This window comes from Temnothorax americanus, unplaced genomic scaffold (genome assembly GCF_048541705.1).
Source record: "Temnothorax americanus isolate GAGA-0224 unplaced genomic scaffold, ASM4854170v1 Scaffold114, whole genome shotgun sequence".
NCBI lineage: Eukaryota > Metazoa > Arthropoda > Insecta > Hymenoptera > Formicidae > Temnothorax > Temnothorax americanus.
The window spans coordinates 56,189-70,218 of record NW_027509247.1 but is presented as its reverse complement, the minus strand read 5'-3'; the positions used below and the strand labels follow the sequence as shown (position 1 = coordinate 70,218).

The window sequence follows — 14,030 nt, the reverse complement described above, 5'->3', positions numbered from 1 at the left end:
AGCAGTGTTATTGGCCCAGTTGCAAGAAAAGGCAATCAAATCTCTCAAGCTTCCAAAGGTGAGAAAATTTCTGTGGACTGATGCATCGATCGTATTAGCATGGATAAGGGCTTTAGCACGTAAATTTGAAACATTCGTTGCTAACCGTGTTGGCGAAATTCAAAGGCTGACGGAAGTAGAAGATTGGAGGCATATCGATACTAAATCAAACCCCGCGGATATAATATCTCGTGGGGCGGGTCCTTCGGAAATAGTTGGAGCAACACTTTGGTGGGAAGGGCCTGATTGGCTAAAATTAGACGAAGAGTATTGGCCCGAATCAGTTGTACGCTGCGCCACAGTGCCGGAACAATTATCCAATATTCTTGTAGTCAAAGCGGAGTCTCCAATGTTGGATGAATTGATTGCCAAATATTCCAAGCTTCAAAAGTTAGTGCGAGTATTAGCATATATATTTCGGTTTATTAATAATTGTAAGACTACATGCGAAAAAAGACATACTTTGTTAACGCCGAAGGAATATGAGGATTCGTTACAATTTTTATGCAAATTTGTGCAGCGGCAGGAATTCGCCAGCGATATAGGACAACTCGAAAGATCAAAATCCGTACCAGTCAATAGTAGATTATTGTCATTAAATCCGTTTATCGATAACAAAGGTATACTGCGGGTAGGCGGTCGTTTAAAAAATACAAATCTAGTATACGAAGCAAGGCATCCTATATTATTACCTAAGAGTCACACGATTACAAAACTTATTATTCGTTACAAACATGTTAGAAATATGCATGCCGGGGTTCAGGCTACTCTCTACTCAGTTAGAGGACAATTCTGGCCTATAGCGGCGAAGGCCACTGCTCGTGATATCATAAAAAAATGCGCAATATGCTGGAAGGCCAAACCTTCTATGTCTGAAGCGATTATGAGTGACCTTCCCAGTTCGCGATTTTGGAGGTCCTTTTCTTATTAAGGAACATAAGAGGCGTAACGCCAAACTAAATAAGTCGTACATTTGCGTTTTTGTCTGTTTCTCCACCAAAGCGATACACATCGAGCTAGTTGCTGATTTGACATCAGAATCATTTATGGGAGCCTTTAAACAATTTATAGCAAGAAGAGGTAAGGTATCCTGCATATACTCCGATAACGGGACTAATTTTGTAGGAGCCGCTAGGGAGCTTAAGGAATTACATGAATCATTTATTAAGGAACAGACACAGCGTAAACTAAATGAATTCTTTGTCGAACAGCGAATAGAATGGAAAAACATCCCACCAAACGCGCCCCACTTCGGAGGTCTTTGGGAGGCCGCCATAAAGTCGGCAAAATATCATATGAAAAGGATAATCGGGGACGCAGCATTAAATTATGATGAAATGTCCACCATACTCGCTGAAATTGAAGCCATACTAAATTCGCGCCCTATTAGTCAATATTCAAGCGATCCGAATGACATACGTCCATTAAGTCCTGGGCATTTTTTAATAGGCGACTCTTTGAATAGTTATGCGCATCCGGACATAACATCCATCAAAATGAATCGTCTGTCGCGTTGGCAAAGGGTCGAGCAATTAAGGCAGCACTTCTGGCAAAGATGGAGTCTTGAATATTTGAATCAACTGCAGGGTAGATCAAAATGGAAACTTAATAAGGGCGAACAGCTCAAGGTTGGACAGATAGTTTTGATTCAGAGATCAGGATTAGCACCCTTTCAATAGTTACTAGGACGTATCGAGAGTGTTAACAAAAGCTCTGACGGCGTTATTCGATCAGCCGTCATCAAAACTAACAATGGGTTAATTACTCGACCCTTGACCAAGTTATCAGTGTTACCTAGCAGTTTAGATGTGTAAAGTATTATTTGTTTCTGCGTAATATCTTACATTGTATTGCATTCATTATTACTTATATTATACTTTATATCTAATATCTCATAGTACATGATGGATTCGCGCCGCCAATATGCTATATTATGTTATGTTTCTATAGTGCATTACAAGACGTTCAAATTGCAACAAGCGATAAAGAAAGATATGTATTATTTAATTTTTTTATACTTGAAACCTGAGGTTTTCAAGGGCGGCGGTGTATCGTTCTCGTTTAATTATAGATGAAAAATTGTCTTTCCCGCGCTTTGCGAGTTGTGAACCCGGCTTTAGCTCCGCTCTGATTCGCTATCGTTCAGGAGGGCGCTCAGTTAGTTTATATCTTATATTGCGGAAGAATCGATTTCTCGATCGATATATGTAATGGTCACGGTGTCACGCCCCAGAAAAAACGTACACGATTTCTACGTACAATAAAGACAATTGTTTAAGTACACACAATTGAGTTAATTAATTCGGAAGTAAGCAGGTGCTGTACCAGCACACAGTGCCTCTCTAGCGAGTGGAATAAAATCGCAGGAGCTCGCAAATACACATCTAATGAACGAGAAAAATAGAATGATGCAAGGCCGAGGTTTTCAACGAATAATATATGTACTTAGCGATCAGATGAATACATTATTCATGTTTTAAAATATTCCCCGAAGTTTCCGGATTTCGTACATACCTTGAAAATAAGGGCTTGCCGAATGTTTTACTCTGATATATGAGGTTAAATAAGTAGTAGATCCAATCGCATATTGCTTTACTCGTACTGTCATGCCTGACCTAACCTAAATCGAGTCCAACCGCACTACTATTGTGATATTTTTTTAATTAATAAATAATTAAATACGATTAAATCGTGCGTGTAAAATCATGTTATATTATTATAATTATTGGGATGTTGTGTAATGTTTGTCACTGTTTGTTTTCAATTACCTCATGACGGACTGTTACTTGACTAACTGGGTCCGCGAAAAGACCACCTTAATTCCTGAAATATATATGCGTAAAAAGATATATAGGTAATTATGCAGATGTAGGAAGTCACCTTAGATGACCTTGATTTTTAAGTATGTTGTCAAGGTCACCCTTCTGAGTGACCTTCAGAAGATTTCAGCCCGCGCTCGTTGTTTATTTAAAAGTTATTAACAAAAAAATTTAAGCAGTTATTTTGAGTATTAAAAGGCATAAATGACTAATATATATGTCGAAATAGTACACGCATGAACAAAGTAAAGTTATTTAAAACAAATCGTAAATATATTGAAATCTTTTTGCTTTAATAATACAATATACATTGCTATTATTCATTTAAATGTTTAAAGCAGATAATAGTTTATATTTTTAGATAATTCCCCTGCGGAGGGCTCCACTATTGTTAAACTAGACATATAGTGTGCCTTCGAAGTACATGTGTGGGCTTTCCACACGTGAGAAGTTATGAACCAATGTGGCGTTTTCCATATATATTTTTCTAAATATATTTTTCCAACTTACCCGGGAAAAAAGATTATATATAATTATATATAAATATATACGATTATATGTGATTATATATATGAAAAATTTGGTGCTTTATATAAAATTAAAACTAAGAAAGAAAAAAGGCAATTGGGTCGGACGCGGTTCTTCGTGCGTGGAATCAGTTTATTCGTCTTCTTGAAGTACATTGATAAACGTTTCGACTCATTTTTTAGTCATCCTCAGCATCAACAAACGATTTGCCGCACGTTCTCCATGTCAACTGGCGAGCTTACAGACTCAATTAACGTGGACTAAATGATCCTTATCTGTAATTTTTTAAAAATAATGAGATGAAATAAGAACGAAAAGTTTTATAGACTCACCAAAAGGTCAAAGTAAACGTGGGGCAAGAAGCCGTATAACATAAAAATAGCGAGGGACTTATTCGTCCCATCCACACGTTACAACAGCAATGAAATGACAAAAATTTTGAAAGAAAGAAGCGTGTCAACAAGTCAAACCATCGGTAACGTTTTACATAGATAGTTGTGTCAATAAGATAATATATTGTTGTGATATCGGATCTGGAGTACCAATGACAACGCCAGAACTCGGCACGTCACCAAGTTTAGTTAACCAGTAAGAAGTGTTCATGGGCATAGTTTACAATTGATTTAAAACAGTGGTTTAAAAATTCGGTGTCATTTTGCAAATTAATACTATTTCTCTGTAATTTTATATGAGTCATTTCCGAGACTAATCTCCTGGATAAATATCTTTCTTTATCCAGAATTTTCACGTTCTCCCAATCAAATTCGTGATCCAGATTTAATCTATGTTCCGTGATGACAGATTGTGTCGTGGTATTTCTTTGAATGTGGTTACGATGCTCTAAGATTCGCGTTTTTAATTGCCTCTTCGTCTGGCCTACATATGATGCGTCACAATTTTTGCAGGATATTTTATAAACCACATTTTTTTTAGATTAAGTTGGGAGAACGTCTTTTTGTACTTTAATAAATTTATTGAGTTTGTTTATGCTAAAAAAAAACAGGTTGACATTATGTTCTTTAACAACTCTTTTAAATTCTTCCAAAATACCCTGAACATATGGGACAGTAAACCACGTACGTCGTTCCTCTTCGCTTAGAGGTTCGTCCTGTCTACAAGTGCGTTTGTTGAGTAACGATTTAAGTCTCGTGTTAATCGTGTTAAAGACAAATGTCAATGGGTAATCGTTCTTCAAGAGAATGTCTATTATAAACTTGATGTTCTTACAATGATATTTCGGATGAGAAAGTAAAAATGAAGAAAGTAAAAATCTTTATCTTATTGACACAACTATCTATGTAAAACGTTACCGATGGTTTGACTTGTTGACACGCTTCTTTCTTTCAAAATTTTTGTCATTTCATTGCTGTTGTAACGTGTGGATGGGACAAATAAGTCCCTCGCTATTTTTATGTTATACGGCTTCTTGCCCCACGTTCACTTTGACTTTTTGGTGAGTCTATAAAGCTTTTCGTTCTTATTTCATCTCATTATTTTTAAAAAATTATAGATAAGGATCATTTGGTCCACGTTAATTCGAGTCTGTAAGCTCGCCAGTTGACATGGAGAACGTGCGGCAAATCGTTTGTTGATGCTGAGGATGACTCAAAAATGAGTCGAAACGTTTATCAATGTACTTCAAGAAGACGAATAAACTGATTCCACGCACGAAGAACCGCGTCCGACCCTAATTGCCTTTTTTCTCTCTTATTTTTAATTCTCGAGGGTCATTCTATGATTTTATTATATAAAATTATATATGGATCCATATATATCATTATAGGTCCATATATATTATATGAGCACGGAAATCTCATTGCGCATATTTCGGGAGCACATAAATTGAGAAACATTTTAAGACTAAAACCAATTCGCTATCTATATTTTAACTGGTATACTTTACTCTTGTACGTATGGGGTGATCACGTTCGGGTCAGCCAAAGGAGATAAGCACGAAAATAGGGAATTTGCGTGATTTTTTTTAAAAATTGCATTAAATAATTTGTATGTTCTTTTAATTGTCTTTTTTTTCGTAATTTTTTAACGCAAAATAACTGAGAAAATAAATAATAAAATATTGCATTATTTGAAATGCCGAAAACGGTCCGAAAACGACCGAGTCTTCCAGAACGCCGTGTAACGTCACACCGCAGTAAAGTAATACTTTTAACCATTGAAACAATCATTTATTTTAAAAAATGAGTAAAGCAAAGACACACATAAAACGTGTTTTGTACCTTTATGTAAAAGTACTGTTATTAAAACACCAGGTAAACTGTTTTTTTATGTACCTCAAGATAAAAACGTGAGAAGAATCTTCCCGTTTGACGCTGACATAACCTATAACTCGCTGAGATAGAAAGATAAGGGAGTATACTCGTGTGCACTCGGGTGACGTTTCCAAACGCAGCCTAGCAGACGGAGAGTTGAGACTATTGCAATGTGATGTCATGCACTTGTCAGCCAATCAAAATCGTTTTCTCACAGCACAAAAAATTTCAAATATTATTAAAATTTAATTTCATTTTTGAATACCTATTTATTGATTAAAATTTAAAATTTTGTTGTAAATAAATTTATAATAATGTATATTTAAATTACAAACAAAAAAAATGTAATATTTTTTTCATGCAAATTCCCTATTTCATTGTGCATATTTCGAGAACACATTAATCGAGAAACATTTTAAGACAAGAATTATTTCGCTTTCTGTATTTTAACTGATACTTTACTCTTATATCAGTAGTATATAGATCTTTTTTGCGTATATCTGTTAAACTATTATAAATAGATTAATTTTGTTTGAGGCATTTGAAAGCACATAAAAAGCATATAATTCTAGCATATTAAGTTTTTTATTTTATATGTAATTTTAATAAGTGGGGGTGCTAGCTGACGTTAAGCCAGTAGGCGCGTAGGCGCGTTTTTGCAAGTTCAGACAAGTTTAGAGTTTCAATTGTTTTAACGATACAATTGAGCGCGAGCGCGCACACCTAGGGTACTCCGCGACGCGTAGGCAGTAATTACCTAAAAATTGACATATTTCCGTCAATAATCAAGATTTTGGAAAAATTCAAACGCCATTTTGTTCGTGAAAAGAGGAACAAATTTTCTCCAGTTCATTTTTTTATAGGATGTATAGTTTGATCGCTAGGGCAATTTAAACAAATAAATTGTTAATAACTTTTTATTGCATCGACTTACGAAAAAACTATTTACAGATTCTTATTCTACGACCCAAAAAACATAAAAAAAACATTAACCTAAGCCATAAACCTTTAAAAAATGCTCAATCGACTGGCGACTGAACGATTTCATCAAATATAAAAAAATCAGCCTGTTATTTACTAATTCGCGAATAATTAATATATTTGTTGCCCTACTTTCTCATCTAAATTTAATTTTTTTTTAGAGTATTACTTGTGGTAAAACAATGAAGGCAGTAGTAGTCCTGATGCTGACTTAAAGGTGTTACGACAACCTTTTAAAAAAAGGAAGCAAGATCTCGTAGCTTCTTTAAATTCGTTAAAAATAAATAAATAAAGAGAAACCATATACGCAAGTCATTATTTTCATTGTTTTGAAGAACATAACTAATCATCGTTAAAAACATATTAAGAAAGACATTTGTGTAAAAAAAAGTTATATCTTTGCGTTCATGGCAACTTCCTTTCACAGATATGTAGAGCTTTTTAGTTCTATGTTCTTCAAAAGACTAATCCTTGATTTCACTGTTTTTCTCAAATTCTTAGATTCAAATCAAGATTTATGACTCATAAAACCAAAACCAAGTTTTTTAATTACATATTGGTATATGTGTATAAGGGAGACCGGGGCTATCTGTCTATAGGGGATGTGTCCATAGTACTGCTATCTCAAATTTTAAAAGACAGATGTCTCTACCATTGTAACAAGTAGTTGAAAAATGCCCTATGTAAGATATTTAAATGATGTTTGTTTTCTTGCGATGCCTTTTGCAGACGCTATATACGTTAAAAGAAAAGCGAAAACAATTATTCACATTTTTCGACGGTCAAAAAATTTGCTGTGCGACAGTACTTTAACTCAAATTAAAGTAAGCAATTCATAACATTTTCAATTAATATATAGTTATCAGGTGTGAGAAGCGTCAAATCTTAATTCCGCATTATCTAAAATTGGCAACATGTTAAAAACTGAAAAACGTGGTCGGGGCTATCTGTCCTATTTTTGATGGGGCAATGTGTCCACACTTCAATGACGAATTGTTCTTTTATAAATAGATAATGATGCGTAACTACAAAAGAAAGACTTTTCTTAAGACGGATAAGGTAGACATATCTAATAAAATTATATTTAGAGCAATATTAAAAGAATAAAAATTGAGCGAGAATCTTTTCATAAAAACAGCGTTAGACTTTAGAATAATGTTCGGGCTCTCACTCGCTACTGTAAAAAAGTGACATACGAGCAACTACTTGATTCTGGTGATGATTCAAGAATCATCACCAAAGTTTTATTATAAAAATATACGTCAAGTTAAATATATGAGTTTGTCTTAAATTATTAAGTATTTTCTATTTTAAACGCTGCCGAAGATGAAGTAAAGGCTCCACATAAAAAAAAAAGATTAAAAATTGATAGGACAAAAGAAACTCATCACACTGATTTTGCAACGGACTCAAAATCAGTTTGATGCCACCGTATATAAAGAAAAGTCAGCTCTACGCAAGAAACTAGTCAAAAAATCTACACAAAGTGCCTGCTACTTCTCTGACTCCAACGAGTAGGCAGTTTCAATATTATATATTATTTCAATATTTATATTTTTTCAATATTAAATATTAATAAAATAAATAATATTTTATAAATAAGTATAAAAATTAATATAAATAATGTGTTTTTTATTATGTGGACAGATAACCCTGCATATGGGGCTGTCTACGCTTGACTTCTCCGCTTAAAAAATTCGCCTCTTTAAAATGTTAAAGGATCAACGATTCTAATTATTATTTTTTTTAATAGCAAGGTTGAAAGGTTATAACAAATAGGAAACGGCTAATGCGAGTCAAGCGCGGGACTTGGTGCGCGATGAAAACAAATAATTTAAAACAATGTTAATTTAACGAACGTTTCGACTCTGCATCGAGTCATCTTCAGCGTTTATTAGGCAGATCTCTGCAAACCTCGGGGCCAAGGAGCTCTCTTCCCTAGGAGTTGTCAAGAGCGAGCTGAGAAGCAACCTCAGTGGACATAACCACTGTAAAAAAACCGCATTAATTTAGAAAACATGGTAAAATCCGGGGGAGTGAGCTTACCTCAAGATTTGCAGAAGTTAAAAATACAGAAAATCGTAGTCATGGTGGTATCGTACATTAAGGTGCACATCTTAGACAGATCGAGAAACCGTGGTACGGACGCACCGTATGTTACAAAGTAACCGTGTAGCAAATCGTATATGTGACAGACGAAACAGAAATGAGACCGTAGCGGACAAGTGTGTTGGTCGGAACTGTTGTTACAAATTGGTGTGGAAAGTGGGCAACCAGAAGTTAAATATTGTTTATGATGGGTAGATACGCGTGATTAGAGTCCCTTTATAAGAGTCTGGACAGACTTTGGGAGTGCAACAACATGGCGTGAATGTCACGTATATAGGGACTCTATTCTAGACGCCCTAGATGGAAGAAAAACACTATGGCGTCGATGACTACACGTAATCGTTGTATTGTTGTGATATCGCGAGAGAATTCTACAGAGGCTGTGAGAAAGTGTGTTTGTCTATATTTTTATTTTGACTTGATAGAGATAAGATAACCAAAACTTTAAAATACCTGAAAAGAATATTTCAATAAAATAAATTATAATAGTATACAATTTATTGATAGAGAAAATTACGAGATGTATATATAGATAAATGCATGACATTGTCATTTTCATTTTTTATTAATTTTGTAATTCTTTATTTCAAATTCTAAGACACCTATTCTGTAAATGTTAACGACATCATTTCGTGCTTTGCGCAGGTATGTAACACTACAGTGCTACAGCAAAGCACGTAACAATATCGTTAATGTGTACTGGCACGTATTATGCACGTAACTTTGCGGAATGGATTCCTGTCGAAATTATACTGTTTTCCCTAAAAATACAATAGAAATGTAGGAAATAACAATTCCGATCGGAATCCATTTCGAAAAGTTCCATAATACGCACCTTGAGAGAGGCTCCTAAGGCTCGTTATTTTACCGCTCGTGATTGGTTCCGCCATGGTGTTGCACGTCCAATGAAAATAAGGACCAGTCTGTCCAGACTCTTATAAAGGGACTCTACGCGTGATGTAAAAACTCAGTGTCTGATTGGCGGTTCAGACCGTGGCGCTGTTGTTAAATATGTAGGACCTCCGAGATGAGACGCTTATAATAAAATCTCTCGCAATCCAAAATCTCAACGTTGTTCTAATTAAAATCGTGGTCTTCGAGAATTCTGTGATCGGTGATCACGGAAAACGCAGAACTGTTTCTGTTGATGTGACTGCGATACTCCGAAATTCTGGTCTTTAGTTGTCTGCCTGTTTGTCCTACGTAAGAAGCATCGCAGTCACGACACAAAATCTTATAAACTACATTGCTCTTGGCGGAATTCGGTAACGCATCTTTCTGAACTTTGATCAGTTTATTAAGTTGTAATAAGTTTTCATCGTTTCCTTACTTACTCGGTTAGGCGGAGCGCGTGCCCCGAGGGTTTCGTGCCCCGGCGGTCACGGTGTTCTAGAGCCAAGCGTGTCAGAGTGGCGTGAGGCCTCGCGGCCGATCGCCGTTAATACTCCCGCGTGATCCGATTCGAGGACACTGCCAGGCGGGGAGTTTGACTGGGGCGGTACATCTGTCAAAGAATAACGCAGTAATAAGCTAAATGAGTGTCTGAACCTCTAAAGACATCTTTAAATTTAACGGAGGTGGGCGGAAAAAAAGAAACCGTAAACCATTTCCTATCGTCGCCCGTATCGTTAAGATTTTGATTTTTTTTCTTAAAAAAAAAAGACTTTTAAGACGTTCACGGATGGTGTCAAAAATAAGATCAAGAGGGTAATCGTTGTTCAGAAGGATGTTAACAATGAGTCGAAGATTTTTTTCGTGGAACTTTAGATGCGAAAGTAAAAAGGCTCGGTCAACGAGTCCTATGATGGTGCCTCGCTTTTGAGAAGAAGGGTGAGAAGAAAAATAATTCAGATATCTACTAGAAAAGGTTGGTTTATGATACCAATCAAATTAAATAGTACCATTGTTGTTGATAATGGTGGTATCTAAAAAATAAAGTTTTCTGTCACCAATCTCTATGGTAAATTGTAGCCGTGGATGGAAAGAATTAAAAGTCTGTAGAACAGAATCAGCCATATCTCGAGGTATATGGCCATCGCAATATCGTCCACGTATCTAAAGAAAAACGGTATCTTGAATTTAAGAATTCCTATTGCTTTCGTTTCTACGTCTTGTAAGACTAAATCCGCGAGATCAGGAGACAATGGAGAACCCATGGGAAATCCGAAATTATGTTTGTATACATTGTTGTTGAATCTAAAGTAAGTAGAGTCAAGAATAAGTCGTACCGCGAGGATGAACTCGTCTCTGGAAATATCGCACTTCTCCGCTATATGCTCCCACCTGTTACAAATGCTGTCTATAGTAAGATCAGTGGGAACATTAGTGAAGAGTGAGACAACGTCGAGAGAGATCAAAATGTAATCATCCTCCAGGCGTAGACCATTTAAGATATTAACTAATTGAAAACTGTCTTTAATATAGCTATTGGCTTTAGGGATGCTGGTAGAAATTATATTATGTAAAAACCTTGCTAAATTATGTAGAGGTCCATCAATGGACGAAACAATAATTTTTAAAAGATGATTTTGTTTGCGAATTTTTGGAAGTCCATAGGCTCTCGGAAGGACTTCGTCACTGCAATAAAGAAACTTATAAGTAGCGGGCGAAATATATTTTTGATTCTTCCATCTAGTAAGCAATGCTCTCACATTCCATGTAAGGGACAGAATAGGGTTCTTTTTGACCTTGGCATATGTGTTAGCATCTGATAGTAATAGCTCCATCTTACTTTTGTAGTCGTAAGAATTCATGGCTACGGTTATATTTCCTTTATTTTTCTTCTCACCCTCCTTCTCAAAAGCGAGGCACCATCATAAGACTCGTTGACCGAGCCTTTTTACTTTCGCATCCAAAGTTCCACGAAAAAAATCTTCGACTCATTGTTAACATCCTTCTGAACAACGATTACCCTTTGGATCTTATTTTTGACACCATCCGTGAACGTCTTAAAAGTCTCTTTTTTAAGAAAACAAAAAATCAAAATCTTAACGATACGGGCGACGATAGAAAATGGTTTACGGTTTCTTTTTTCCGCCCACCTCCGTTAAATTTAAAGATGTCTTTAGAGGTTCAAACACACATTTAGCTTATTACAGTGTCAATAAACTTAATAAACTGATCAAAGTTCAGAAGGATGCGTTACCGAATTCCGCCAAGAGCAATGTAGTTTATAAGATTTCGTGTCGTGACTGCGATGCTTCTTACGTAGGACAAACAGGCAGACAACTAAAGACCAGAATTTCGGAGCATCGCAGTCACATCAACAGAAACAGTTCTGCGTTTTCCGTGATCACCGATCACAGAATTCTCGAAGACCACGATTTTAATTAGAACAACGTTGAGATTTTGGATTGCGAGAGATTTTATTATAAGCGTCTCATCTCGGAGGTCCTACATATTCAACAACAGCGCCACGGTCTGAACCGCTAATCAGACACTGAGTTTTTACATCACGCGTATCTACCCATCATAAACAATATTTAACTTCTGGTTGCCCACTCTCCACACCAATTTGTAACAACAGTTCCGACCAACACACTTGTCCGCTACGGTCTCATTTCTGTTTCGTCTGTCACACATACGATTTTCTACACGGTTACTTTGTAACATACGGTGCGTCCGTACCACGGTTTCTCGATCTGTCTAAGATGTGCACCTTAATGTACGATACCACCATGACTACGATTTTCTGTATTTTTAACTTCTGCAAATCTTGAAGTAAGCTCACTCCCCCGGATTTTACCATGTTCTCTAAATTAATGCGATTTTTTTACAGTGGTTATGTCCACAGAGGTTGCTTCTCAGCTCGCTCTTGACAACTCCTAGGGAAGGGAGCTCCTTGGCCCCGAGGTTTGCAGAGATCTGCCTAATCAACGCTGAAGATCACTCGATGCAGAGTCGAAACGTTCGTTAAGGTAGGCGTCTCGCTACGTGCTAGTCATGTGACTGTTTGTAGGTTTTCACGTTCAGAAATATACTTCAGGCAATTTTTGCTAAGGAAAAAATAATTTTATGAATTATGGTGTAAAATTTCATACGTGACAAAGTATGTTACTTATGGCACGCCGTTTTGCTATTTATTAATAAGATCTTTTAATCTAAAATAAAAATTCAGTAATTGATTTAAACTGAAGTAGATAGTTTTTCGGAACCATTTTTATTATGTCATAACATAATTTAATTCATTCATAATTCATAACATATTCATTAATTCATAACATAATTCATTTTTATTATGTCATAACATAATAAAAATGAATTAAAATTATGTATTCACGTAAAATTAATTCAAAATAAAAATTTTATGAATAAATAGCAAAACGGCGTGCCATACATAGAGAAAGGTACAGTTTATATGTCGAATTACTTTTATGTCAAGACATAATTTTAATTCATTTTTATTATATGTCATGCGAGATAATATTAATGTATTTTTATTATGTCGTAACATAATAATAATTGCAGAAATATAAATTATGTAAACTATCACAGTAATTCAGTAAATTAAAATTATGCTACAACATAATAAAAATTCACGAATTAAAATTATGCCATGGTTAATAGAATTTCAGTGAATAAAAATTATGCCATGACATAATGAAAATTGAAAATTAAAATTACGTGCTACTATCATTTCAATCCTAGATTTCATATAAAATTTTAATTTGAAAGAAATTTTTATTATGTCAAAACATAATATTTATTCGGAATTCCCATTATGTACATAATTTTCATTCTCAAATTTTTATTATGTACATAATTTTAATTCTCGAATTTTTATTATGTACATAATTTTAATTCTTGAATTTTTATTATGTACATAATTTTAATTCTTGAATTTCCATTATGTACATAATTTTAATTCCTGAAGTTTTATTATGTACATAAGTTTAATTCTTGAATTTCCATTATGTACATAATTTTAATTTCTGAATTTTTATTATGTACATAATTTTAATTCTTGAATTTCTATTATGTACATAATTTTAATTCCTGAATTTTTATTATGTACATAATTTTAATTCCTGAATTGCCATTATGTACATAATTTTAATTCTTGAATTGCCATTATGTACATAATTTTAATTCTTGAATTGCCATTATGTACATAATTTTAATTCCTGAATTTTTATTATGTACATAATTTTAATTCTTAAATTTACATTATGTACATAATAGAAATTCAAGAATTAAAAGTATGTACATAATTTTAATTCCTGAATTTTTATTATGTCTAGACATAATAAAAATTCATTCAATTTTTAGACATAATTTTAATTCT

At 34.7% G+C, this 14,030-nt stretch overlaps 1 protein-coding gene and 1 long non-coding RNA gene across 13 annotated transcripts in view; both read right to left on the bottom strand.

The window, feature by feature from the left end:
• Positions 1 to 14,030, bottom strand: part of Spir (spire type actin nucleation factor) — a 270,912-nt gene that overhangs the window by 227,826 nt on the left and 29,056 nt on the right. The window lies entirely within an intron of this gene.
• Positions 6,022 to 11,574, bottom strand: LOC143908745 (uncharacterized). The gene is made up of 3 exons (XR_013260238.1): positions 9,582 to 11,574; positions 8,684 to 9,507; positions 6,022 to 8,625 (listed from the first exon to the last, which is right to left on the bottom strand). It is a non-coding gene; the product is annotated as an uncharacterized LOC143908745 (long non-coding RNA).